Source organism: Arvicanthis niloticus, chromosome 26 (assembly GCF_011762505.2).
Source record: "Arvicanthis niloticus isolate mArvNil1 chromosome 26, mArvNil1.pat.X, whole genome shotgun sequence".
NCBI lineage: Eukaryota > Metazoa > Chordata > Mammalia > Rodentia > Muridae > Arvicanthis > Arvicanthis niloticus.
The window spans coordinates 34,528,044-34,554,926 of record NC_133434.1 but is presented as its reverse complement, the minus strand read 5'-3'; the positions used below and the strand labels follow the sequence as shown (position 1 = coordinate 34,554,926).

Here is a 26,883-nt window from a genome sequence, read left to right as displayed (position 1 = left end):
ACCCAGCAGAGCATGAGAATGCCTGCAAGAGGTTAACACATGCAAGGGAACTTAGAACTATTCAGTGTGCTATACAAATGTGAACCGTTCCCTTAGCTGTCATATAAAAGATTCAATGAAGGGATCTCTAAAGGTATCTTGTCTCTAAGAAGTCTTTGCTATTTACTTCTGAAACAGGGAGAGATATGGCTAATTTCATATGAGATTAGCAACCTCATGATACAAAAATGAATCAGAAAGTAAAGGATGTGTACGGCCACGAGGCATAGGGATGCAGGGACTGAGAAGATGCAGACCTGCTTCCTGTCTCACGGCCCTTCCCATCACCTGCAGCTGTGTGTGTCACAGCTGCTATCCGTGCTCAACATCAAAACCTCTTCACCATGGGATCAGGAAGCTTCAAAAACTCTAGCTATAACTTGTTACAAAGAAGATCATATTAAGATGATGTAAATATTATATAGTGACACAACATAATTACTAACAGTTAAGAATGTTTAAAAGTCACAAATATTAAAGGGCATATGGAGATGCTCCGTCTCAACTGCCAGGTACGGGCTCCTGTGATGCAGCAGGCATGGTGTAACCTGTCTAACCTTTCCCACAAGTTTAATTTTGTCTTTATTACAAATTAACTATGTGATCTAGGATAATTTACTTTATTCTTCTACCTTAAAGATCAAGACTAATATCAAATATGCCGCTTGGCTAGTGTGATGTGAACATGCTAGCCCATGTTAAATGATACAACGGAGCCAGGCACTTGTTAAGTGCATTGCCTTGCCTCTCTAGCGGTTCTAAACTTCCAGAGAATAAAGGGTGTTTTATTTTTCTCTCCTTGTAACTCCAAAAAAAGCTTCCTTAAATAAAATGTCCTATCTTTCTATCTTGGTCCTGGTCCTCACCTTCAGTAATCAGTAGCTGAACAGCAAACTTAAATAGACTGAAAAGCACTGTGACATAATAGAAGGCACGCGTGGCTCCCAGTCAACACGTCTGTCTGAAGCCCATTGTGACTAAGAGCTTTTGACTTTCAGCAATTTGCCAAACCTTACAAAACTCTCATCATAAGATGAAGGCCTTATCTAGCTTTTTCATCATCCTGTCTTTCCTATTCCCAGGTCTCCCGCAAACACTGTGAAAAGGGCATGTCTCTTTATCTTTGTCCTTCCCATACTACCATGGCAAGGCTCAAAATTAGAAGATTTAACGTTAGGATAAAGCAGAAAACTGATAAAAAGTGATTCGAGACTGGAAGAAAAATACTACATTATGGAAAGAAAAAAAAACTTATTTAAGTGGCTCTGACTCTTGGCTTCCAACTTTTTTTTTAAACCAACAGACCTCATACGTTCTTTTCCTACAAGAAGATGAACTGAGAAAATATATACAAGTGAAAGATGGTTGAATCACTTTTCTTTAACTTACTATATATAGGCAGAATCAAACCTTTGCTTCTTCCTCTATTTGAGAGAGGTTGGTTACTCTTTGGTTGGTTCTGGTTTGGGGAGATAAGGATCAAACTCAGGACACACTGTGCAAGCGCTTTATCATGAACTTGGTCTTGGGTTGTTTATTCATTTGTTTGTTTTTGAAACAGCCTTTTACTACATAACCCTGGATAACCTGGAACTTGCCTTGTAAACGAGGTTGGCCTCAAACTCAAAGACACACTTGTCTTTGCTTCCTGAATGCTGAGATTAAAGATGTGAGATTAAAGATGTGAGATTAAAGATGCCTGACTAGTCTTGTTTTTGAAGCAATAAAACAGCCAATAGGTATTTTTGTTGGCTAATAAAACAAAGAAAGAAAGAAACAAAATGATATAGGTTAGGTAACTAGGAAGTAATCCTTTTTTTTAACATAAATAATAATTGTTCTTTACTTTAAAAAGTACATTAAAAAAATAGTGTATCTTTGCTAAAGATGACTTAAGTACCCAGAGATTGCACGTAATTGTAGATTTTTACAAAAATCCTTCTAAGGTTAAACTTCTCAACTTACAGAAACAGAGTGAATGTTGAATTTTTTGGAACCAGGAGAAGTCGGGGATGTGGCTGGGCCAGAAGAACATCTATGAACCACATATCCTAAAATGCACAAACATAACCAAATTTCACATAATTTTGAGTCATGAAACCCTAGTTGTGTATGTTGTGTATCTCTAAAACATTTTAGTAGATTCCAGGTAAGCTTGTAGAATTTAAGGTGTAGAATTTGGGGGTCCTCAAGCAACTTTGGAAACATGTAATACAAATCGCTAATCGAATAATGAAGAAACTAACCAGGAAAGGTGAAGAGAACTACAGAAAGCCTTGCTGCATTCAAGAAACACCCAGTGGCTGTACTAACTCAGGGGATGACCACATAGAATTTGGCATAAATTGGGACTTTGGGAACAAAGTACCTTTCATAGCTGAACAAATTAAAAGGTTCTAATGTGATTTGGTGGGTATGTGATTAAAACATATAGATCAAAACATATAGATTATCAGTAGTTAACAGAAAAAAGTTATATAGTTATATATGAAAAGTTATACAAATTAAATCTTTCTTATCTGCAGGTTATATAAATACAAAATAGAAAAAAACATACTTATAAGATTGTTTTAGGAATAAAATGATAAGAATTAAGTATTTGACAGTGTCTACAAGTTCATACTAGGTGCTTAAGAAATTATAAGAACTGAAAAACAGTCCTCACCAAACTTAGGAAACATAATCTAAAAATAAAATGTTTCCAGGTGAAAAATAATGTTGGTAAATTGAAACATTTACTCAATATCTAGTACACAGTACTAAGCAATCACATGCTATTCAAAGTGTTATCAAACATACTGACCAGTAACCCACAGCATTTGCCCATCTCATTCTGAATGTACCATGCAGCTGTGAAAAATCAGTATTGTTAGATGAATTGTTTTATTATATCAAGCACTAACACACATCAAAGCCTTCAATGACAACCAATCACACACAGAGAACAAGCCCAAGTTCACTCCCAGAGTAGGCAATGAAGCATAACTTGTAAACTTCTGAACAACCCAGCTCGTGCCTGCATGTTCAGCCATTGTCCCCTCCTACTCCATGTGTGTCAGTCACAGTGAGCCATGTTCGCACTGCAAGGACCCTTCCCACTGACCCACCCCTAATAATCTAAGTGTGATGAAGTTAGATACTTGAAAACAGCAGCAAACAACAAAAATATGGAACACTTAATTATAGGTTTATTAGGGGCCTTCACTACAAATAGTTTACATTCTGAACGCAGTATAAATAAAGTATATCAATCTTTAAATCCATGACCCAGAGTATAGAAGAAAAGACCTATATGACATTAGCCATAAAAGGTAAAGATTTAGGCCATTTATCAAAAACTAGGAGAAGAAATAAATGCTTTCACAGAAAATTTACTGCTTGCAGTGAAAAGATACTATTTACCACTGCCTAAAGTCAGACAAGAAATTCATTTATGACAAGTTGAAGCATCTCTAAATGAAGCTCTCTTTCTGTTTTTTATTTTAAACATAACTTAATAACTTACCCGGTTCATAGCTTCTATATGAAGGATAAAGGGGATTACAAAATATATGGTGGATGTCATGGTTAGGTTTTTAATGCTGTTATAAAAATACCAGGATGAAAAGCAACTTGAGGAGGGAAAGGTTTATTTCAGCCTACAGTTGTGTTAGGACGAACAGGAACTCAAGGTAAGAACCCAGAGGAAGAAGCTGATGCAAAAGCCTAGGGGAATGCTGGAGAAATGGTGCTTACTGGCTTGCTCATTATGGCTTGATCATTTTGAATTCTTCTATGAACCTAGCTGCATGGGGTTCTGATGGGAGTGATACCACCCGCAAAGGACTGTGCCCTCCCCTATCAAAAACTACTTTAAAAAATACCCTACCAGTTTTCTATATTCTGATCTTACAGAGGTCATTTCTTCAACTGAGAATTGCCTCTCCCCAAATGACTCTGTGTCAAGCTGACATAAAACTAGCCACCATACTGGGCAAGGGAGATGGCTCAGCAGGTAAAGGTGCACCTTAGGCAGGTAAAGGTGTGCAATTAATGGAGTTAGACATGAGGGACCCACACGGTGGAAGGAGAGAACCAGTTCCAAGTAGGCCACTGACCTACATATATGTGCTGTGGACCTGCCCAACCTCCAATAAATGCCATAAACTTTAAACACAATTTTAAAGAAACACAAATACTAATAGCTACAGGATCATTTTAAAGAATAAAACTCAAGTGGGTTTTTGTCTTCTTTTGACACTGCTGATGCCAATTTGCTTTTCAGCTTTGCAAAAAGAAAAAAAAAAGATGTAAAACTGAATGAAACTTTCAGTGTGGCATTGTATGTCAGAAGGGATAAGCAATTCTCATCTTGCATTTAAAAACACTTCTACTCATATTAAACAAAAATCATTGAATGAGAGGTTAAAAATCCTTTTGAGCTACTGCATTCACACATATTGAAACATCAATGCTTTTTCATCCTAGTTCTCAATTATGGAATCTCCTTACATATAAACACCAATGTAAAATAAACCTCAGTAAGGGAATGGGGAATGATAATATCAAGCTTGCTAAGCAAGCCAAGCATAAAAAGGAAGAGGCAGTGTGACACTGATGGCTTGCTCTGCTGAGGATGATCGTCCAGATGCTGCCAGTCAGTATCACCTGCATTTCTTCAGTGTTCTATTATATGAAGAGTCTCCTCCTGACTCGGGTCATATGAAACTGTCCACATGGGATGAGACTGTAAATTATTAGAAATGAATCACACATTTCTTATGGACATAGTCTTTTTTTTTCCCTGCTCATTCTTGCCCCACTCACTCCAGTCCAAAGGATTATTTATTTATTTATTTATTTATTTATTTATTATATGTAAGTACACTGTAGCTGTCTTCAAACACCCCATGAAAGGGCATCAGAGCTCATTATGGATGGTTGTGAGCTACCATGTGGTTGCTGGATTTGAACTCATGACCTCCAGAAGAGCAGTCAGTGCTCTTAACCACTGAGCCATCTCTCCAGCCCATGGATATAGTCTTGAGTATAAGCTAGGACTAGTGTGAGGATAATTTACTTCAATGGTGCATTTTATTACCTACATGACTACCTCTTGTTATTATGATACTAATACCAAGTCACTGCTCCTGTGAAATGGGAAGAGGGTTAGTTTCCTACGAGCTGCTGATCTTACATGTGTATCTGTCTGAAGATGTGTTAGTCCATACATTCACTAACACCAAACTCACGGCCAGAGCCTACCTCAGGACTGAGCAAATGTTACACAATCCATGTGTTTCCTCCATAAGACCTGTCAGAGCTTTCTTCAGTAGGGAGTAGTGTTGGGAGCCGACTCGTAGCAGAAAGCAACTATCAGCTTTGCAGCCATCTCGAGCCATATACCCTGACATGAGACTTGGTTTTCAACAGCCTACAACAGCTGAGCACACTCTGATAAATATCTTGTTTATCCCACATATCTTGTTTTGCTGTTTAGCGCCCCCAGCTGCAAGTCCCATGTGGTATCCACGCCTGCAAGGCGTGTGGTGCACGTGCTATCCACGCTATACACACCTGTAAGACATATGTCATATCCACACCTGCAAGGCATGTGGTATCCACGTGCCTACAAGGCACGTGACAAAGTGTATAAATACCCTGGACTTCCCTCCAGAGAGAGACACAACGAGAAAGACAATAGGAGAGATAATAATAATAAGAGAGACATGAAGAGAGACAATAAACAAGAAACTGGACTTGATCACACACCCTTTCTTGTCTCCATTCTTCGCAACTCTTGCTAAGCCCTGACCCATGGACTGGAGCAGCAGAGAGCTGGCTGTAACATTTTGGCCCCAAAGCCTGGGGGCAGAACAGTCTGCAACACAGTAGCTCCAAAGCGTGGTCAGAGAGCTTGGGCCTCGAAATTTTGGCGCCCAATGTGGGGCAGCACAGGCCGCAACAAAGTAGTAGTTAATACTCCACCACATCCCTTGAGGCCATTTTAAACAGCAAAGTCGCTAACAAAAAGCACAAGAAAATTATGACTACATGGCATGAAGTAGACTGCAAAAAGAGTAACTATTTACTGTGTAAGAACTAAAACAGAAGGCAGAATGCCATCTTATTTGACCTCAGCTCAGAATTACCCATTCTAGGTGATTCAGATTTTTTATCTTTCTAAATGTGTGTGTGAACACCTCCAAATACTCTGTAAGTACAGATCTGAGAATCACTGGTACATTTTAGTAAGTAGGTGAATTTGGAAACACAGAATGGATATGTAGCCATATGTGAGCATGTGCCATATCTTCATATTGGCATACTAAATACCTCTACCTGAATGCCACCAATTAAAAATCAAACTTAACCATATGCCATCACCTACCCTTACCCCAGATATGTTTTCTGCCACATTTCCTCTTCAATGACATCGTTGTACTCCCTCCGGCTATTCTGTGGGTTACTCCTTCCCCATATCTTTGTTGGGCACAAAAATCATGGATTCTTCTTATAAAACATCTCCTAATGCTTTCTGACATGCTAAAATTACCACCAAGGGTTTCATTACCATTTGAACCATTGCTACAACTCTGGCTTCATGCTTTCTCTAATACTCTAAAATCACAGGCTGTAATATTGCTAGTATTCTCTTTTTAAGACCCCCCATCTTACCCATAGTCCCTTGCTTCTTTATACCCATAAGGCAGCTTCAAATTTCTTGGTATGGGACATATGTCCATTCATGATTTGTGTACTTATCTACTGTTGCTTGTCCTGATAAACTATATGGCAAGCACAGGGACGTTCTATGCTTCTGGAAACCCTGTATACCTGCTGCTCTTCTCCCTGCTCTTCTCTCTGGGAATATCAAAGGTTCTTGCTGTTACTCTTTTTCCATTTTCTACGTGTCCTAAAGCCTATGGGAATATTATTTCCTTGGGGTAGCTTTCACGATAGCTTCCACCACTTACCAGATTAGTTACTCTCTTCCCTGTGCTTTCCCAGTATTTTCACAAGCTTCCACTACAGAGCCATTAAATTTAGCTATGACTAAAGAAGAAAAGACATGAGCACAAAAGACTGACTAAATATTGATTAATATTGCAGCTGGGCATTGTTGGGTTCATTATACTATCTTTTAGTCCATGCTAAATTTTTCTTATAAAAAGTAGAAATTGTTTGGTGAGAAAGAAACACGACTGCTAACTGACAACCAGGTATCACGAATGCAGCACAAACAAGGCAGCATCACTGTTATCCCACAGGGTGCTCACAGTAAGTCATCTGGGCCTAGGAAGACAAGTTCAGGAAGGCCATCGAGGCTAAGGCTCATCCTCTTTGCTCATTATGGGTGTGACTTTGCTACTTCAGAACAGTCCACTGCAGATCCAGGGATTAAGTCTGTATTCATGAAGGACAAAGGATGGGACCAGTAACAGAGGGGACCAGTCACGGGATTCTCCTTTTAACAGAAAAAAAAAAAAGTATTTTCCAATATGCTCAGCATGGCCTATCTCACTGTCCTCATGTATAGAGAAAGCCAACAGTGTCTTGATGGCCGAGCTTCCTCAATGGTGGGGACTACATCTCTTCTTTAGTGGCCAATCCAGTGCCTTCACACAGCAGCTTGGTCTACTGACTGGATGAGTCTAATAAAGGAAACTTCAACAAGTACAAAAGAATCTTCATTCTAAATTTTCTTTTAAATATGAATTTTTAAAAAATTGCTTCCACTTTATAAATAGGGAATTATTACTATTCTAGTAGTTTACCATCTATCACCATGGAATAATATGATTATTGCTTTCTCTGTAGAGTACCAGACAGAATATTATCAAGGAATCAGGAGGTTTAAAATTTTGCCTATACATGCTGACTCTGAGTTCATGTAAAAGAAAATGCTTATGTCTCGAGATAGTTCTAAGGATTAAAAAATACTCGATACAAACAATACAAATATGTATAAAAATATATAAAATACTAATAACAAGTGACTTATAAACACAGTGGCCATTAAGTCTTGAAGAAAACCCTACAGCACTTAGTTTGTGTGTATGCAGCATCCAGTGCATCACCATGGACCAGTGACTAAACACTAGCAATGTCTAGCATGAATTCTGGACACTGCCAGGTCATGGCCGTATGAGTTCTGAGCTTCAGCCTCCATTCTTTCATGCCATAGGAACTAAGCCAGCTATACCTTATATCTATATTTCATTACAGAAAAAAATGCTTTCCAATATAAAGTCAGTGTTTTGCTGCAGTTACATATAAAGGCACAGCACAATTTTAGAGTAGAATCGGAAAAACAAAGTAGACAGGTTAATCGGGAACTGTTAGGTTCCAAGTCATCAGCTAATAATGAACAGTACTAAAGTAGACCACGGTTCTGAAGCACTCCTCGGCTTCATGAAGTGACAAGGAAAATGGTAAACCCACCGAGCACAAGTCCTCACATGCCCTTAACACCCTTGACAGGCCAATGAAGAGCGACTTTCAGAGTGACCTTGTACTCATCTGCATGGGTCACAGTGGAGTCATGACTAGTCCTATAAAAACAATCTCAATGGTATATTCTCCGAGTTTTAACTAAGCTATACATCTCTTCAACTAAAAGAATGTTATATTAAAATAACCATACTGTGTATAACATACTCAAAGAATGTTGTATTGAAATAAGATTCTGCGTATAACATAAACAAGAGCTAATGCTAAAGGAGGGGAAAACAGATAGCTTGAAACCACTAAATTCTATCCAGAGCACTATAGTGAGAACTGAGCCAGCTTCACAGGGTTTGGAGACAGATGCTGTCTAGAAAACCATGGTCCTCTCAGTCCTCTGAAACTCGAGAACTTTAACTTATTATTAAAGAGTCACCATATTTTCTGATTCATCTGTGCAGGCTATCCTGGTATTATATAATGTTGAAATGAACTCAGCTTAATACAGAACACAGCCCTGAAACAGACTATAAACCAGTACAGCACTACATAAAGCATCAGGAGGTAACAACAGTGGGCTGTAGAGATATGTGCCTTGGAGGTTAAAGGGCACTGGTTGCTCTTCCAGAGGACCCTGGTTCAATTCCCAGTAACTGCATGGTAGCTCACAACTGTCTGCAGCTCCAGTTCCAGGGGATCTGGCATCTTTACACAAGTATACAGAAGGGAAAAACACAAACACATAAAGAGAGACAGAGAAAGAGAGAGAAAGAGACAGAGACAGACAGAGAGAGAGAGAGAGAGAGACAGAGACAGACAGAGAGAGAGAGACAGAGAGAGACAGAGAGAGAAAGAAAGAAAAGGAATGAGGTCACAAAACTTAAAGAATCCATAACCTGGATGAGACTTATCTGACAGTTGTATCTGAAAGATGAATATATATTTTAGTAAGTCAAAACTATCAGAAAAATACAAGTAAGCTCATGGTCTCACAGCCATAGCTACCTAGTATCAACTGCATAGGCTTTTATTTTTAAAACAAGACAAAGTTCTTCTCCCTTTTTTATCTGTATGCAGAGCTCCAGCTATGACTTACAACCATGAGCTTTTCTCCTACAAGGACAATTTGGAGTCCCTGCAGTAAGCAATACATAGATTACCTGTGAATGTGCCAACATTTATAATGATACATTTAGCATAAATGTGATACAGTTAGCATGAAAGTCATTTTAGTATTTAATTTTATAGATAAAAGGGGAGGTATATAAACTTAAAAGCACTGGTTTTTTGAAATACTTTTTACTTTCTGGTTAAGAACTAGAAGTAGAGGCTGAGAGTTGACTCAGCAGTTGAGAGTACTCAATACTCTTGAAGAGAACCTGGGTTCAGTTCTCAGCACCCGCATGGTGACTCAGAACGATCTGTAATTCCAACCAACCTAGGTTCTGGGCCTCTGCAAGAGCAGTTTGCAATCTTAATTGCTAAGCCATCTCTCCAGTCCCTCTACTAGGTTTTTAACCTAAAAATTCCTAGTGGAAAATTTTTTGGCAGAAAGTAAAATGCACAAGATTCTAAGACTCCGTACTTTGTAAACTGTAACAAGACGATAAACAGTAGTAGGTATTCATTATGATCAACTGTGTTGACAAAACAAATGTTCCATACACTGCAATTACTCCTGGTCCTCACTTTCTGCATGTGATAAATTCCACACAATTATTATTTGAAAAGAAAATAAATAGGGTGAATCTAGACTATTAAAGAAAGGGGATACTTTTGGGGGAAGGAGGAGTCAGATGTTTAAAAAAAATCCTGCAGTTTTGTTTTGTTTTGTTTTGTTTTTTAAAGACAGGGCCTCAGCATGTAAGCCTGAGGCTCACTATGTAGACCAGGCTGCCACTGAACTCAGATCTGCCTGCCTCTGTCTCTAGTGTAAAATTATTTCATTGCACGTGTAGTGGCGCATGCCTCTAATTCCAGCACCAGGGAGAGAGAAGCAGGTGGGTATCTGAGTTCGAGGCCAGCCTGGTCTACAGAACAAGTTCCAGGACAGGCAGGGTCACATAGAGAAACCCTTTCTCACAAAACCAAACCAAAACAAAAAGATTTCTCCTAGGACTAAAAGGTAGAAATGAGGCGGTATAGCATGTCATACACCTTCTACTTGGCTAAGCAGCTCCTCAAAGGAAACGGGTGTGAAGATGGGCAGTAAGCACTGCAATGATGCCAGATGCCACACTTTCTTCAACTGTGGCCAAAGAAAACTGAATCATTTATATTGAATGATTGTTATGTTCCTTCCCCTCTATGTGATTTCAAGATTAATTTGAGTTCTGTACTGTATTCAAACAGTTGGCAGAGTAGAGAATAAGACTTGAATAATATGGGTAAGAAATTTACTTCTCTCTTAATGAGAAACTGTCAATTTTTGATTATGCAACGTTTCACAGGGATACTTTCATTTTTGTTACTATGGCTTAGGCTTTCTGATTTTAAATATTAAAAACTCAGTCATCTGGGCATGAGGGTGCAACCCTGTAATTCTGGGGCTGGAAAGGATGAAGCAGGAGGATCATAAAGTCAAGGCCAGCCTAGACAATACAGCAAGTTCTGGGCCAACCTGAGCTATACAGTGAGTCCTTGTCCCAACAACAACAAGAAAAGGTAATAAAAAAGTCAGTCATTTTAAATAGGAAAAACACCCGAAGTGCTACTATTTGGTCTCCTCAATTCCAGCCGAACAACGCTAATATACAGCCAAGATGTATTCTTGGTTTAGTAGTGATTAGGAGAGAACATTGTTTTCCTAGTATGAGACATATAATAACATCAACAGTATTTACCTCAACTTGTTTTCCTGTCGTATTTACTATTTCTGAAAAGTGTCTTTTATTTGGCATCCTTAATTCCAACTTTAACTGTCCTTTATCACAACTCTTACCAGACTCTTAATTAATTGCCAGATGAAACATAATGGCTTAAGTGGCCCTTTAAAACTCTCTTCTCTAGATGGCTATAGAGATGACGGATGAGCAGGTAAAGAGCACGCACTGCACTGCTCTTACAGACAACCTGAGCTCAGGCCCAACAGCCATGTCAGGTGGTGCACAGCTGCCTGTGACTCCAGCCCCAAGGGGAGCTAAAGTGTTACATTTCCTCTCCTTTGTGGTTCCTAGGCTGTATATAGTCACAGAAAATCATGCATGTGTATATAAAATAAAAGCAGATAAAATTGTATGCTTTTGAACTTTCGTGTGTTTTTAAAACTATTTTTAAGGTTGTCAATAAAAGCCCTTATGAGTTGGGGATACGAGGAAGAAATCATTTAATATATAATTATGTAAAGATCCTCAGACTTTGATGAAAACGGAAGGTTTATAAAGGGAAATACTAAGATAATAAAAAATCAATTTAGGAGAGATTGTGACAGGTTTTTTGGTGTGTGTGAGAAAAATGATGCAGACAACCTTCGGAACTTTGTATCTGAGTTTTGGAAGTTACTTCTGTTTGGTTGACCCACTGTGTTGTCATGTTTGTCTGCTCCTTGAGGAGTCAGAAGGGATGCACAAGGGATGCAGGGTGTCAATCAGCACCTTTGTACATCCACTTGTTCTGTCTTAGATGCTGCTGCCCAGTGACCTGAAGGTGTAGTTCTCATAGCCTGATAACATCAAGAAACCATGGAAGAGGGAGGTTTTGGAGGCATGGAAGGAATTTAAATTTGACTTCATTAACTGAAGACAGTGCCCAGTAGTGAACAAAATAAATTTATAGGTGTCATTTTAAAAATAATTTTAAAAATGCATGAAAGTTCAAAAGCATCAAGAATTCCTATGAAGTATGAAGACTGATCTATTTGATAGCACAATGCTGATATTATATCACCATAACAGCTTGGGTTTCTCATCTTTCCACGGAAGATACTCTCTCCAGTACCAATCCCACAGTCGAAGTCCACACATTAACCTACCCTGTAACTGATATGCCCACTCAAGTTTCACTAATGTCTTCTGTAATGAAAGGATCTAGTCAATCAGTATGAGTTACAATTATCCGTCATGTTTCTGTGGTCTCCTTACACCTGGAATAGTTTTGAAAATTATTCTAAATTTTCACAATATTTTAAGTTGGAAGACTACAGGCTAAGTAACCTCAATTGGAATTCTCTAACATCTCTTCAAAAATTAAACTTTGGTTATGCATTTTGGAGAGAAGTATGAGAGAAATGGAACTATATTCCTACACTGCATCCCTTCAAGTGATACACACAGCACTTTGCTCCTGACTCGGGAAGTATCTTTCAGGTTTCCCCTTTGACAAATTCTTCTCTCCTTTGTAATTGATATTTTGTGAGGAGAAAACATGACTATGCAAGGCCACTAAAATTTACCCATTAATTTTAGCATCTGTTATTATATATATAAACTATATTACAATGGCTTCCAAATGATTTTTCTAATTCTTTTATTCTCTTTCTTTACCCATTAGTTTACTATCTCACTACTGATTTGTTAACTTCAATTTTTATTCAATGAGCTATAATACTAATAACTAGTAATTACTAATTTGATACTCAAAGAGGTGCTCAATGTGTGGATCAGCGGGTGGCTCTAGTACCATTTTAATGTCATCCCCTCCCCCCTTCGAGTCCTTCCTGACCTGATACTGTTGATAGATCTAAGCACAGACATTTACTTCTCTGACCCCTATTTCATTACCTTCAGAATTATTCCAGAAGGACAGTAGAAAGAAAGGTAAACACCCACTTTGCTGAGAACAGTAATATAACAGACTTCTCTGCACTTACTCACCTCCCACCCCCACCTATCCCAGCTCCAGTTTTCCAGACAAGTGTATTTCCTCAGTAGTAGCATTTACCTCGATCACCAAAGCTGGCACTCTCAAAAAAAAAAAAAAAAAAGAGAGAGAGAGAGAGAGAGGGACACTATTAATGGGCAAACTTCCCAGAAGCAAGTTGTCAAGGTAAGGAAATTCTGGGGGTATAATACTTGAGGATCATTTTATTCCCAAGAAATTTTTTTCCTTCTTTCTTTTTTTTCCAGATATAATTGAGTAGTTTTGGATATATTAACAAATTGTGAGGTAACAAATAGCATTTCTGTGTCTCATACTCAAATTCTCCACCAACAACTTGTATTAGTATACCTTGGTCACAATTAATGAAACAACATAAATATATTATTACTAAAGTCTATATTTTACTTAAACCTCCTCAGGTGTCCCCTGATGTCCTTTTTTTCCTGTTGAGGCTCTTAGCCAGAAGGTACTGATATATTTAGTAAGTACATCTTTAACTCCTCACGTTACTCTTAGTTGTGACAGTTTCTCAGATCAGGGCTTTTTTTTTTTTTTTTTTTTTTTTTTTTTGGTTTTTCGAGACAGGGTTTCTCTGTATAGCCCTGGCTGTCCTGGAACTCACTCACTCTGTAGACCAGGCTGGCCTCGAACTCAGAAATCCACCTGCCTCTGCCTCCCAAGTGCTGGGATTAAAGGAGTGTGCCACCACCGCCCGGCCAGATCAGGGCTTTTTTTCCCCCTTGTATCTGTTGATCTCTCTCTCTCTCTCTCTCTCTCTCTCTCTCTCTCTCTCTCTCTCTCTCTCTCTGCGTGGGTGTGTGCATACACATGAACGCTTGTGTACACATAAGGCAAAGGTCATCACTGGCTGCTTTCCTTGCAGGCAAGGTCTCTTACTGAAATCTGAGGGTTGCAAATTAGATCTATCTCTGTATCCTGAGAACCAGGATTACAAGTGCATGCCATAACCCCAGATATTTACATGGTGATGGGGGTCAAATTCAGTCCTCATACTTACACGGCAAGCATTTTGCCAACTTAGCTATCTCTCCAGTTCCCTTTCTTGAATTTCATGACTACATTAGTTCCTTGCGGCTGTTGAAAGAAATTACCAAACATTTAATACCTTAGGAAAATAGAAATGTATCCTTAGACAATAAAAGTGAATTCCTCTCCTACAAAATACTGTGTATAATCTCTCAGAAGTCTCACGGGAAGAATCATTCCTTGATTCTTTTAACAGTAGCTAGAAGCAGGACCAGACCTTGGCATCACCAGAAGTTCCTGACAAGGACAAGGAGATTGTTGCCAAAATTAATTTGAATATGGATAGGATAAAATAGAGAAGGGTCAGGTTGCAGGGAGAAGGCTTTCAGAACAAGACAGGAACTCATAAATAATCTAACCTAACTACCTCATTGTATACAGAATAATTATTATTTTTAATGTAACAATGGGGTTTTATTTTTCAAATTAAAGCTGCTTTGAACTTGCCTTTTCTCCAGCAGTAAGTGATGGATGGTACATGGCTGGTACTGCAGATGTACTTCTTAAAGATGCATCTCCTTCAGTATGGGTGCCATGGCTTATGAACAGGCTCATATGGGTCAGTGGATATGGACTATAGTTTCATTACCGGGCCTCAATGCAGCAGGAGACAATCATTTTCATGAGACTTAGTGTATGGGCCTTTCTCAAGGTTCAGCCAGAAACAGAACTGGTAAGTTCCTGGATATCCAGGCCAGGCCAATGAACGGACGGTGCCAGATCACCTCTGAAAGGAAGTATTTTCTCCACTCCTACCAACAGTGACAAGGGGTTGGGGAGGGACAGACAGACGTAGTCATTTCAGTCATTGGGTTCCAGCAATGATGAGCTTCAGGCCACACCACTGTTGATGTACAAAAGTAAAAAGCTCTATGTAGTCTTTAATGACTGGCAGTTGACACCCAGGCTGAGGGTCATGTGACCTCCTACAGAGGAAAGGGCTTTCCAGTGAGGGCAACTCCAGCTTGGGACCTGTCTAATAAGAATCAGACACACACACACACACACACACACACACACACACACACACACACACCTTCTATATTCCTCCTACTAACCTCAACTGCTAGATTTCCGCTTATTCCTTTCCCTGCCACCCCCAACACCACCATGTCAGCACCCATTCCTCTTCCTCAGGGACCTGTCCCCATCAGGAACCCTCATTGTTGCATCTTAGGTGATGCCAAGCTCTGGGTCTATGACCTGCCTGAGTCCTGATGCCCCAGGGCGAGTATTGTAAAGAGTCTTGGAGGAGGCCCCTGACTACACACCAGGACCATATGTCCATCTAGTCCTCTTAGGAGATTTGGCAGTGTTGTCACAGTGTCCTGTGTCTGGAGAAGGAGGCTATCCTTGAGTTTACTGAAGCACACACAGTAAAGATGACCCAGTGGGTGGTACCTAACTGCCCAGGTGAATCCACCAGGAACTCCCACAATCCTGGCCTGAGCCAAGTACCCGGCTGCAAGCTCTACCACAGGCTCTACAGGAACTGAGCTCAGTAAAGCTGCTCCCCTGCCACAGGACGGAATCTTCTTCCCCTTGAGGCTTAACTACCCACCGTGAATGGTGCTGAGCTGCTGTCTTGGACCCAGGCTGGACAGGCAGAGCCAAGTATCTGCCATCTCTCTCCATCCAGGAGACTGCTAGAAGAAATCCACAGATTTCCCTTATCCTCACCTCTTTTGTACCCCACCTTCTTTTCCCAGAAGGCTATTTCCAGGCCTGCGACTCCTTAGTAGTTACATGCTGATGGAGCTCTGGTCTCCCAGAGAACACAAAGCAGAGTGAGGATGGGGTACGGGAGTTCCAGTCCACAAGCGTCTGAGAACTGAAGGTCAAAGCATTTGTGCCCTGGACGCACAGTACTCTCAGGCTGATGAACAATGAATGCACTCAGTCACCAATGGTGGCAGTTTTACACAATGTCCCCTTTGTCCCAGAGCTCATCTCCACTACCTCTTCTCAGCCAGAGGCAACTCAGGCCCTCAGTGAAACTTTAATGAGTGCACGTACTGTGGAGGCACAATGGGGTCCTCTCTGTACAGGCAGACAGGAGGGGGCTCGGAGTCCCTGCAGTCGAGCTCTGATCTATGGGTACAGACATGTTTCTGTGCTATGGGGAGCCAGCTGTCAAGCCAAACTTGCACTCCTCCAGCCACCGAGCTCTACATCCCTCGGCAGCTACCCTAACTCTTAAATTCCTCCTGCATAACCTTTAACTTAGAGTTGGAACAGAAATTACGGATTCAGCTCAGCCCTCAGAACAAAAAGTAATTGGGAAGGACGAGCCTCGGGGGGGCGCAGAAAAAAAGCAGGCAGCTAAGTCTATGAAGGATCAGAGACATACTCCACGAGTCCTACACTTGACCCAGGAGGCCGATGAGGCTGTGGATGCTCCCAGTTCACCAGCATGGTTCTCAGGCCTCAGACTGTAGTGAGTAGTGGCTCTGTTGCAGTTGGCTTCAGAACAACTGACTGCAGGGTGGCAGTCCAGACCCTCTCTAGAGGGGCACTGGAGAGGGGACCATGAGGTCCCTGATTATCCATCAAGGATCCCCACTCTGGCTCTCTGGACTTGTGACAAGAGCTTGACCAGGCCACAGACGCACAAGAGGGACACCATGACCACAAAGATGAGTGACAAAATTCCTTATGGGGTCATTCCTAGAGTTCCCTTAAAGTCCCATTAGGTTTTAAAGGAAAAGAAAGATAGAATCCATAGATTTCAAGCGTAACTGCTGCTGGACTTCATGGGCATTAAGGAAATCGTTTCACTGTTCTCATATACCACTTGGTTTACCTGCACACAGACGATATCGCCTGTGAGGAGTAGACTACTGGCGCCAAACACTTTCTTGTGCCATTAGGAACAAGTACTCCCAGAAAAAGGATAGTTGTGGCCATTTAAAATGGTAGGAAATGGTTGTGTGATGGAATTTGGTTTTTGTGTTTTGAACTGCTTTATCATCCCTTCATAGACTTGATGAAGGTGATTCTGCCTCACTGGCATTTTCTCACATCTTAGCTGCTTTCCTCTGACATCTGGAACTCAGTTTCAAGGTTGAAATACATTACTGCAATCACAGCCAACCAAGGGCATTCCAATTCAAACTCTCCATAACTTCACCTGTCTATTGCACTTCAGTTAATAGGCAGTTAAAAGGAGAATATGTCAATAAATCCAAGCTTACAAATTCTATGGCCACTACAACCTCACAGTATAAGGCTTTTTGTTAAATTTGCTGCATTCACACTATATTATACACTATTGAGGTGACATGCACACAAGTGTCTTCAGAAATTAAGTGACTGCACAAGTTTCTAATGTAGAGGTTCCACATACGCCACTGAAAGGACTGCCCACAGTCCATCTTCTATTATTAGGCCACCACTGACCTTCAGGCCTTTTTCAACTAAGTGCTGGAGGGCAAACAGCCAAGTCAGCTCCCTGGTCTGACACTTGGTCTGGGCATTAAGTACTTCATGACTTACTTGGGCCTTAGCTTCTTTGTAAACGGAAACCTGACAGGATAATCAATAAATTAGCTTAAATACATATCAACAGTCAAAACTTTTTAGCTTCTAAAATTGGTATTTTCACAAAGTCTGAGAGACATTTATAAAAATATTGCTGAAATGAAGGGTCTACTTAGCTGCAGTACGCCATGAAGGAAAGGGGCGTGAGCCACCTTGCACACAAACGGTAGCACCACAATAAAACCATTCTCTTAGACTCCGTGCTGAACAGCTTCCCTTTCCCTCAGCCCAGATATCACTTTATCTGAGAACATCAATTAGTAACTATGTCTTCTACATTATGGATGCACGAAATTTACTCTCCATGAAGCATTTCACAGGGCTGGAGAGATGGCGTGGCAGAGAAAGGCATGTACTGCTCTTCCAGAGGACCAGAGTTCAAAACCAGCAAACACAACGGGCAAGTCAAAACTGCCTGTAGCTTCGGCTCCAGGGATCCGAAACCTCCACACTCATAGGTACCTGATTCATGTGTGAATATAAAAATATAAACACATACTCATAATTTTAAAAAGATAAAACATTTTAAAAAAAACGATTTTGAAGAAACAATAAAATTTGTTTTCTGTATTTGTTCTTATAAGTCAGAGCATATGAGATGTCAACTGACCATGCCTTTTAGCTTTTACACAAACTTCTCTACCCCAACAAAAAAAATGTGGAAGTTCTATCATTTGGCTCTTACATTTCCAGTACATAAGAGTAGAGTATTTCATTGAAAAGCCTAATGGAAAATATTAGACTTTCTTATCTTACTATATCCTTTATAATACATATTTAACTAACAAATATTAGTATACAAAACATAAAATATATACTAAAAATATAAAATTAACACAGTACAATTTAACTTTTCAAAGCATGCTAACATTGAAAATGGTTATTTTAATATAAGCTTTCATCTGACAAATGGTTGAAAGTATCAGAAACAAACAGAAATATAATAAAATACCAGAGTGACTTAGTCTCTCTGTGGCTCTATGACCTCATGTGTAAACTGAAACCAACTTTGCAGGGCTGCTATAAAGTAAAACTAGTGTGTGGAAAGCGGCCACTACCCACGGGACCTATTATCCCTCAGTGTAACTTCAGACTTAACAGAGATAAGGCCTTTTCCACTTTGTTTCATTTCAACATATTCCTCACTTGTATTTAAGTCCCTGATCACATTCCAGTTAATAATGTAGACTTCTCTCTGATATCAGCTTCATTGGAAGTGGTAAGAGAGAGGAACCTTCAGTATTTTGAGGATAGAGAAAAACTAGTTTTGATAGCTCGTTGCTTTTCTAATGACACTATTTATGACATCGAGCACCAAGGTTTATGAAGCAGGAAATAGTTTTGTGGCTGATCAAGTATTTCTGTCTCACTTCACATGTTCTGGTACCACTGACAGTACTCCTAAATTAAATGCTTATCTATGCTACATTAGGCCTTTTCTAGTCCTGTACCTGACAACAAATATTGCAATGCAGGGAAGGCCCAAGTAGTGGAGGAGACATTGTTAATGCTGAAATTTCTGCTCAAAGCCAAGACAACAAGATTATACTGTGGAGAAGTTTTACATTTTCAAAGATTAAAATACCAAAGCAACAAACCCCTATTAAAAACTCTCGTTTGAATAGATGATGAATTCTAACTTAAATGTTTGAGCTTTAGCACAAACAAAACCACAAATATCAGATTAAAAAAGACTCCTTTTTAATGTATGTGTGTGTGATGTATCCACGTGTTTATGTAGGTATGTGTACTTGAGTGTGTAGCTTCACATGCAAACATGCATGTGGAGACCAAAGGTTAACATCAGGTTCACTTTACAATCACTTTCCACCTTATTTTTTCAGACAGTGTCACATTGCCCTGCAGCTCATACATATCCCAGTAAGCTCCAGGGATTTGTCTGGCTATGCCCTGCAGCTATGAAGGTTTGCAGGCACATGCTCACACACCCAGCTGTTTATGTAAGTGCTGGAGACTTCAACTTAGGTCCTCGTGTTTGTGTGGCAAGCACATTATCAAATACCATATCCCCAGCCACTCAATTTTTTTCTTTTAATCATCTCTCTGTTGTCTCTTTTTTTTGCAGCAGTGGTGACGGAACCTAGGGCCTCACACATTAGACAGGCACTTACTCAGAGCCTCATCTCCAACTTGTTTTTCTCATTTTTGCTGGAAATACACTGAATATTTACAAATCACTTTATAGTTTTAACTTATGACTAATATAGGATTTGATTAGCAAAAGACCATAATAACAAAAATTATCATAATAAAGACAGACTACATCTTGTCTTAGTATGGGGGCTTACCCCAGCCTACCACAAAAGTAAAATGAGAAAGGTTGAAAAGTCTTCACAATTATCCTCAAGTGTCTGCGGTTCAAACAAAGTTCAGCTGCCACAATTGGTTTTGACTCTACTAATTCAAAAGAAGCAAATGTGAAATCTTTACTTCGGCAGAGACAGGAAGAATGACTTGTAAGGATGTCATAAATTATAATCCATCCAGAAACTATGCTTTCTAGTAACGAACCCCCACCTCTCAAAAACCCAACAATCTACATGTAGTAGGTAGGAAATGTTAAATATACTGCATGTATAAATAAACCCACATGCCACCGTGTGGCATGGGTGGGCAGAACACAGCCAGAGGGCTGCCTGAAGCATGGTCTGCCAGCAGTAGGAACCACTAAGGTATGCAAGTATGGTGTGGAGAGAAGGGAGAGAAAGGAAAGCTGAGTGGCTTGAGTAATATGGAGAGAGATGGAACTGGAGACACAGGGTGGAGAGAAACAGCCTGATGTCAGTAGCCTGCCCTGCCACCCGAGACCATGGTAAAGTTCTAGTCCATGCTGCCACTGAGGGCCATGCCTGGGTCCATGGCCATGCAGCAGCAGAGGTCTGCATCAATGTCCCTGGTCCAAATTACAACCAAAGGCCATGCAGAAGTCTCTGGTCTAGCCTGCTGCCTGGGACCATGTTGATATCCAAGGGCTGTGTACCACCCTTGGCTGGCTGCAGCATTCTAGAGAGCTGGTCCAATCCTTCCCCAGCACTCAGAGCAGGAGAGTGTCTGTACATCACCCAGGCAGCAGGGTAGAGCTGGCCCTGCCACTTGTCTGCTGTGTGGTACTCTTGTCAAGGGAAAATGCCCTCTCCCTCGCTCTTTGCCCCTTGCCACCTGAGGCAGAAAGAAGAGCTGGCACCCCAGGTCCTGGGAGGGGGAGAGCTGGTCTTGCCCCTCACCAGCTGCAGCACTTCAGGAAAGTAGGTTGTGCACCTTGCCTGGGTAGCATAGTAGAGCTGGTCCCCTCTCCTTGCTGGCTATGGCGTTGTGACATGGTAACCTCTCCAGCTGGGACAGTGCTGGAGAGGTTACCATGGAGGTGCAGGCACAGGAGAGCTGACTAACTCAGTTACCTCCTAAACTCAGATCTAGGGCTTTGAGTTGGCCCACGCCAACATCTAAGATTTGCTGGAGCACATGAAAGGGCTAGTCCTGCAGATCCAAAGCTGAGGGATCTCCTTGACACAAGGCAACAATAGGATATGGAGAGGAGTTCCAGTAAGGACCCAGTATTGGTAGTAGAAGTCAGGGGCCTCAATCCAGACCAATGACTCACTGCAATGAACACTTGCAAAGCAAAGATGTGTGGACAAAAGGGTATACTGTGTGACACACCGCAGCTTAAATGGCAAGATGGGGTTTTTTGGTTGGTTTTAGTTGGGTCTTTTTGTTGGTTTTGTTTTTCTTCTTTTGGGGAGGAAGCACAAGGGAAGAGAAGAAGAGACAGAGAAATGAGTGGGATTGGGGTGCATGATGTGAAATTCAGAGTCAATAACAAGTTGCTTTTTTTTAAATTAGTAGCTGATCAGATTGAAAATGATAGTAGACATGCAAATTTAATAGTGTAATGAAATGAAATAGTCACATGGCAGGTAATCATCACATACCAGTTTCTGTCACCCAGTTATTCCCTATCCACACCCCATTTAGGTCACCAAAAAACTTAGGTTTTTTTTTTTTCTGATTCCTGAGGCAAATACAAAGTAGTATCTGTATTAGTTACTTTTTTCTCGTTGCTGAAACAAGATATCTGATAGAAGCATCTGGAGGGCAGGACGGAAGGGGAGGGTTTCTCCTGGCTCACAGTTTTAGGGTACACTAGGTATGGTAGGAAAGGCACATCAGCAGGAGAGGGTCACATACTATCAGCAGCCAGGAAGCAAAGTAATGTCTCCTGGTGTTAGATAAAAGTCTGCTTCTCATTCGGTCTTTCCATCCCAAACCCCAGGCAACAGAACAGTGTTACCTCCATTTAGGGAGGCTCTTCCCACTATAATTAGCGCTATTTAGCAATTCTCTCACAGACAAGCCTAGAGTTTTGTCTCTTAGATGGCTCCAGATCCTGTCAAGTTGACATTGGCCATCATAGTATTTAATAGATTTTTTCGGATAATTTGCTCTTGTATATTTTTGATTTGCCATTCAAATCTACTAATGTGCTTGATATAGATTCAGTATTATTTATACTAATGGAAGAGGCCATAGTAATAATACAAATAATTTAAAAAACAATTTTGTAGGGGTTAAAAAAAGATGTAAGATAGAGGAGTATGAGGAAAAATATGCTTAAAATACAACCTACAGATATACAATGCTTATAAGATATAATTTTAAAAATTCACAATCATATATGCATATACACATGTATGTATATACATATATATGTAGAATGATTTAAGAATGTAAGCCATGCTTTAACTAGGTCTATTCTACATGGCAAAAATCTACTTAGTGAGGAGAACACAATGGCTATCTTCAAATACGTAAGTTCTTTCCCAAAGTGCAGAGAAAACAGTGCATGAAAGTTGTTAGCAGGCTAGTGTCAGCTCAATAGATATAGAAGGCGGTTCAGCCGTAATGAGATCACAGTGCTAACACCTGAGGTATATTAATCTGTCTTATTTTCTTCTAAAGACATGCATAATCAGATATCCAACACATTTGTATATTTTAGCAAAATGCATGTTCAGTATACAAAAGTTAATACAGATAACCTTGTGCGATGCCATGTCCCATAGGTAAAGATTACATGTTTTGATATGCTGCTTTCCAGCTCTATGTGTATCTTTCATCTCTACACAACCCTTTCATCGACATTTCCTAATGCACATATACATGTGCTGAGATTTCAACTCAAAAATTACTATCTCTGAGGGTCGAGGATATGGTCAGTGAGTAAGGAACTTACCATGCAAGCCTGAGGGATCAGAGTTTGGAACTCCAGAACTCACATAAAAATGGCAGGGTATAGTGCTCCACTTGCAAATCCAAGAGACACCAGACAGAGGGATGCCAGGGTAAGCTGAGCAGCCAGACCAGTCAAAACACAAGTTCTGGGTTCAGGAGACCCCTACCTAAATCCATAAAGCAGAGGACAATCAAAGAAGACATCCAGTGTTAACCTCAGGCCACCACACACACTAGCACGCAAGTGAACACATACCCATACATATGCATAGTGTGGTGGCCAGAGGCTCCCTGGAGTTGAGTTACATACAGGCAGTTGCAAGCCATCTGATGTGGGTACTAGGAACTTCAGTCCTTTACACTCTTAATCACTGAGCCATCCCTCCAACCCCACCTTTAATCATTTTCATAACATTTCAAACGTTGTTCATGTAGACTTAGGCAAATATTTCTGTGGTTTTAAGGAAGAAAAGGGAGGATACTTTAGTAGTGATCCAAAACAAACAACAGGATCCCACAGTATAGCTAAAGACATATGCAACAACTTGGTTACTATATAACCACGGTTATATTGTTGCATTCTCGAAATCATAAAAGTTCAGAAAGGCACAATAATGACAAAAAATTCTCATAATTTACCCTTGCTTTTGTGTTAGGATTTCACAAGTGTTTAATATACAATAGCAACTCGTGGAAAGGAAAGCGATACTGGAAGAGAGGATTTATAACACAGATGTTCACCAGTTGGGATGAAGTCTTAGGCAGTAAACTGGAAGCAGGTGTGACCAGGAAAGATGGCTTTCTTAAGTGCAATATGGTTAAGAATGGCCCATGGTTTACTTCTAGACTACTTTCTAACTGGACCAAACTCTTCAGAGTTAGTATTTGGTTTCCTGGACTAGAAAGTACCTAACGATGTGGCCAATATCTCTCTGAAGATAGCAAAACTATCAACCTTAATTCAAAAGGTGAAGCCTTGCCAAGACTTGACCTTGAATCAAGACTAATAACTACTGGGCTCTGGATGTGATTCCCTTTGGTTATGATAACAATCCTAACCATTACACTTGAACACTCAAAGACTGAACAAACATCCAGATCCAACAGCCTCCTCTCACTTCCTCTCTAAAGTTAATTAACCCTTAAACATCCTCCCCACCCCCACCCAGAACCTCACACATTAGACAATAAAATGTGGGGGGAGAGGCAATGTCAAATTCTAGTAAATTGAAAGTAAGAAATAACTTACCCCAAATAGATTTTTCAAAACAAAGCACATCCATGTACTTACTGTCTGTAAAACTCAAGGCTTTGATTTTTTTTTTTTTTTAGTGATTTAAAATTGTTTCTTTTTTTGTTTGTTTGTTTTTTGTTTTGTTTGTTTGTTTGTTTGTTTTTCGAGACAGGGTTTCTCTGTGTAGTCCTGGCTGTCCTCGAACTCAGAAATCCTCCTGCCTCTGCCTCCCAAGTGCTAGGATTAAAGGTGTGCGCCACCACTGCCCGGCTCTATTATTTCTATTTCAAAAGAGACAAAGTTGTTGAAGAAATTGGCAAAATAAGATTATACTTAGCAGCACAATCATTAGTCCTGAGGTAACCAAAGAGTTCATTGTTCATTTTGAAAGTTCCTAAATAAAAGAAGGTAAACTAAAAGTGGCTGCATGTGCCAGACAAGGGACTCTTGGTAGGTGCACAGAAAACTCTAGGAGGGCTTCTGATACAATGGGAAAGCATATTTCCGTTAAGAAACCCAGAACACAGAGATAAAAGGTTCTTGGAATATTTCAAACACCCTTTAAGATGTGTGAAAGAATGATAAAGGACAGAATCAACCACTTCAACCAGCCAACATACAAAATAAAAATTCTAGACAGAGACTTCTACAGCTCTGTGCAAATCAATCTCCCTCAAATGGTTACTTCTACCCACAAGCTGTCCTGTCTGTCTTGAGATACCAAGTTACTAAGTTACTAAGTAGTATACTATACTAAGTTACAGATACATTCAAGCCAGAGCAGGGCGAAGTGACAGCTACTGCTGGGTGCATCACTGTGACTGATGCTCTTTACTAATTTTTGTTGGTTTTATGAACTTCCTTCGTTTGCAAACAGAAGCTGTTTCCAATGGAAGCTATCACTAAAGGCCAACAGGCAGGGCCAACATAAGGTTTCATTAAAAATACCAAAGTACATTTTTATAACAAAATACAAGTCACCACCTCTACTCATTTTAAAGATTTACTTATGTTTATTTGTATGTGTTTAGTGTGTCTGTGTGTGTATGCAACATGTGTGATACAGCTTGTGTACAGGTATACATACTTTCATGAAAGTGTCCGAGGCCTGGAGCTAGAGTGACAGACAGTTGTGAGCCATCTGACACCGGTGCTAAGAAATGACATCAGGTCCCCTGGAGGAGCATCACGTGCTCTAATCCTCTCAGCCACACAGAATATGTTTCTGTGCTTCTAGAGGATGCATACTTTTTTCTTTGCCACTGAAATTGTTAATACATAAATTTTAACACACACAAAAAAAAGAGCCCATGAAACACCCTGAATGGCAATACTGGCCTTCTCTCATTATTCATGAATTTGGCTTCGTAATTTTAGTTTCCTCTTTGTTTGCCCTTGGTATCACTGCTACTGAGAAAACTCTTGAGTTTCTATGTATACCCTAGGGTCACTGCTAGCAAGAGAAATCAGTTGGAACAGAATTCAACAATAAAATCCATGGCTATTACCAGCATAGTGCAATTATTTTATATATAGTTCTTTTTAGTACTGGCCTCTTAAAGAATAAAATGCATGGTCTCATACATTTCAAATCCCCGGTGTTGAACATGAGGCTTACATGTAGTTGGTCCCTAGAGAAATGGCCACAAAAACATTTAGTAACCATTACAAAATTGTCTAGAACAATTCCACCGTTTACTACAATTTTATTTCTCAGGGTTTTTTTAGGAGGGTGGGTAGAACGAAATAGACTATCAACACCAACAACTGATGGTCTGTGTGTGCAGTTCACTGGTTTTCATAGCTGGGAGTTAAACTACCTCATTTAGAAGCTGGTTGAGCCTCTTATTTCTCTGAACCAAATTTTAAAGCTTAAAAAGTAGACAATGATATCCTTAGGGGCAGGAATCAAATTTTATTCATATCCATGCTTCTAGCATCTACTTATGGAATATGAGTTCAATAAATTTTTGTTCAATAAATGCATTATCAAATTGATCCATAGTATATTTTTCATACTGTTTTTCACAGTGGCTAAAAATAATTTCTAATACTGCATCCACAATCTCTGTAGAAAATCTCTGAAATATGTGTCTGCTAGTGTCTGTAAGAGAATTTGGCGCAGGGCAATGATGTATCAAATTGAATTCAATTCCTGCATCCCATACATAGTGAAGTCTGAAGACAACACAACTCAGGGAAAGCCAGTTACAATCCATTCTCTTGGAACACTTTTCTTAGTGTGGCCATAGTATGCAGGAGGAGCTGAACAGGCAAGCACTTTTATACAGAGGAGACAAGCCAGAAGCAGTAACTCTCCTCCTAATGTTCACATTTCCTTGATAAGCTTAAGTCCCCAGGGAAAAATGCTACCTTTCAATTTTAGCACTAATGATAAAATGAAGGTTCTAAGTTTTTTCCATGTACTTTCCCTCAATAGTATGCAAATCAATCTCAACTTATAAGATGAATGATCATTTTTTTTCCAACTGAAATCTGATAATCCAACTCTATCACAGCAATTG

At 40.0% G+C, this 26,883-nt stretch overlaps 1 protein-coding gene across 7 annotated transcripts in view; it reads right to left on the bottom strand.

Annotated features, from left to right (window-relative positions):
• Nucleotides 1–26,883, bottom strand: part of Peak1 (pseudopodium enriched atypical kinase 1) — a 213,925-nt gene that overhangs the window by 127,737 nt on the left and 59,305 nt on the right. Inside the window, exon 3 of one of the 7 annotated variants that reach the window (XM_076925693.1) lies at nucleotides 23,126–23,291. The exons of the other annotated variants lie outside the window; for them this stretch is intronic. The gene's annotated coding sequence lies outside the window, so the exon portion shown is untranslated. The remainder of the gene's footprint in view (nucleotides 1–23,125; nucleotides 23,292–26,883) is intronic. 7 annotated transcript variants of the gene reach the window in all.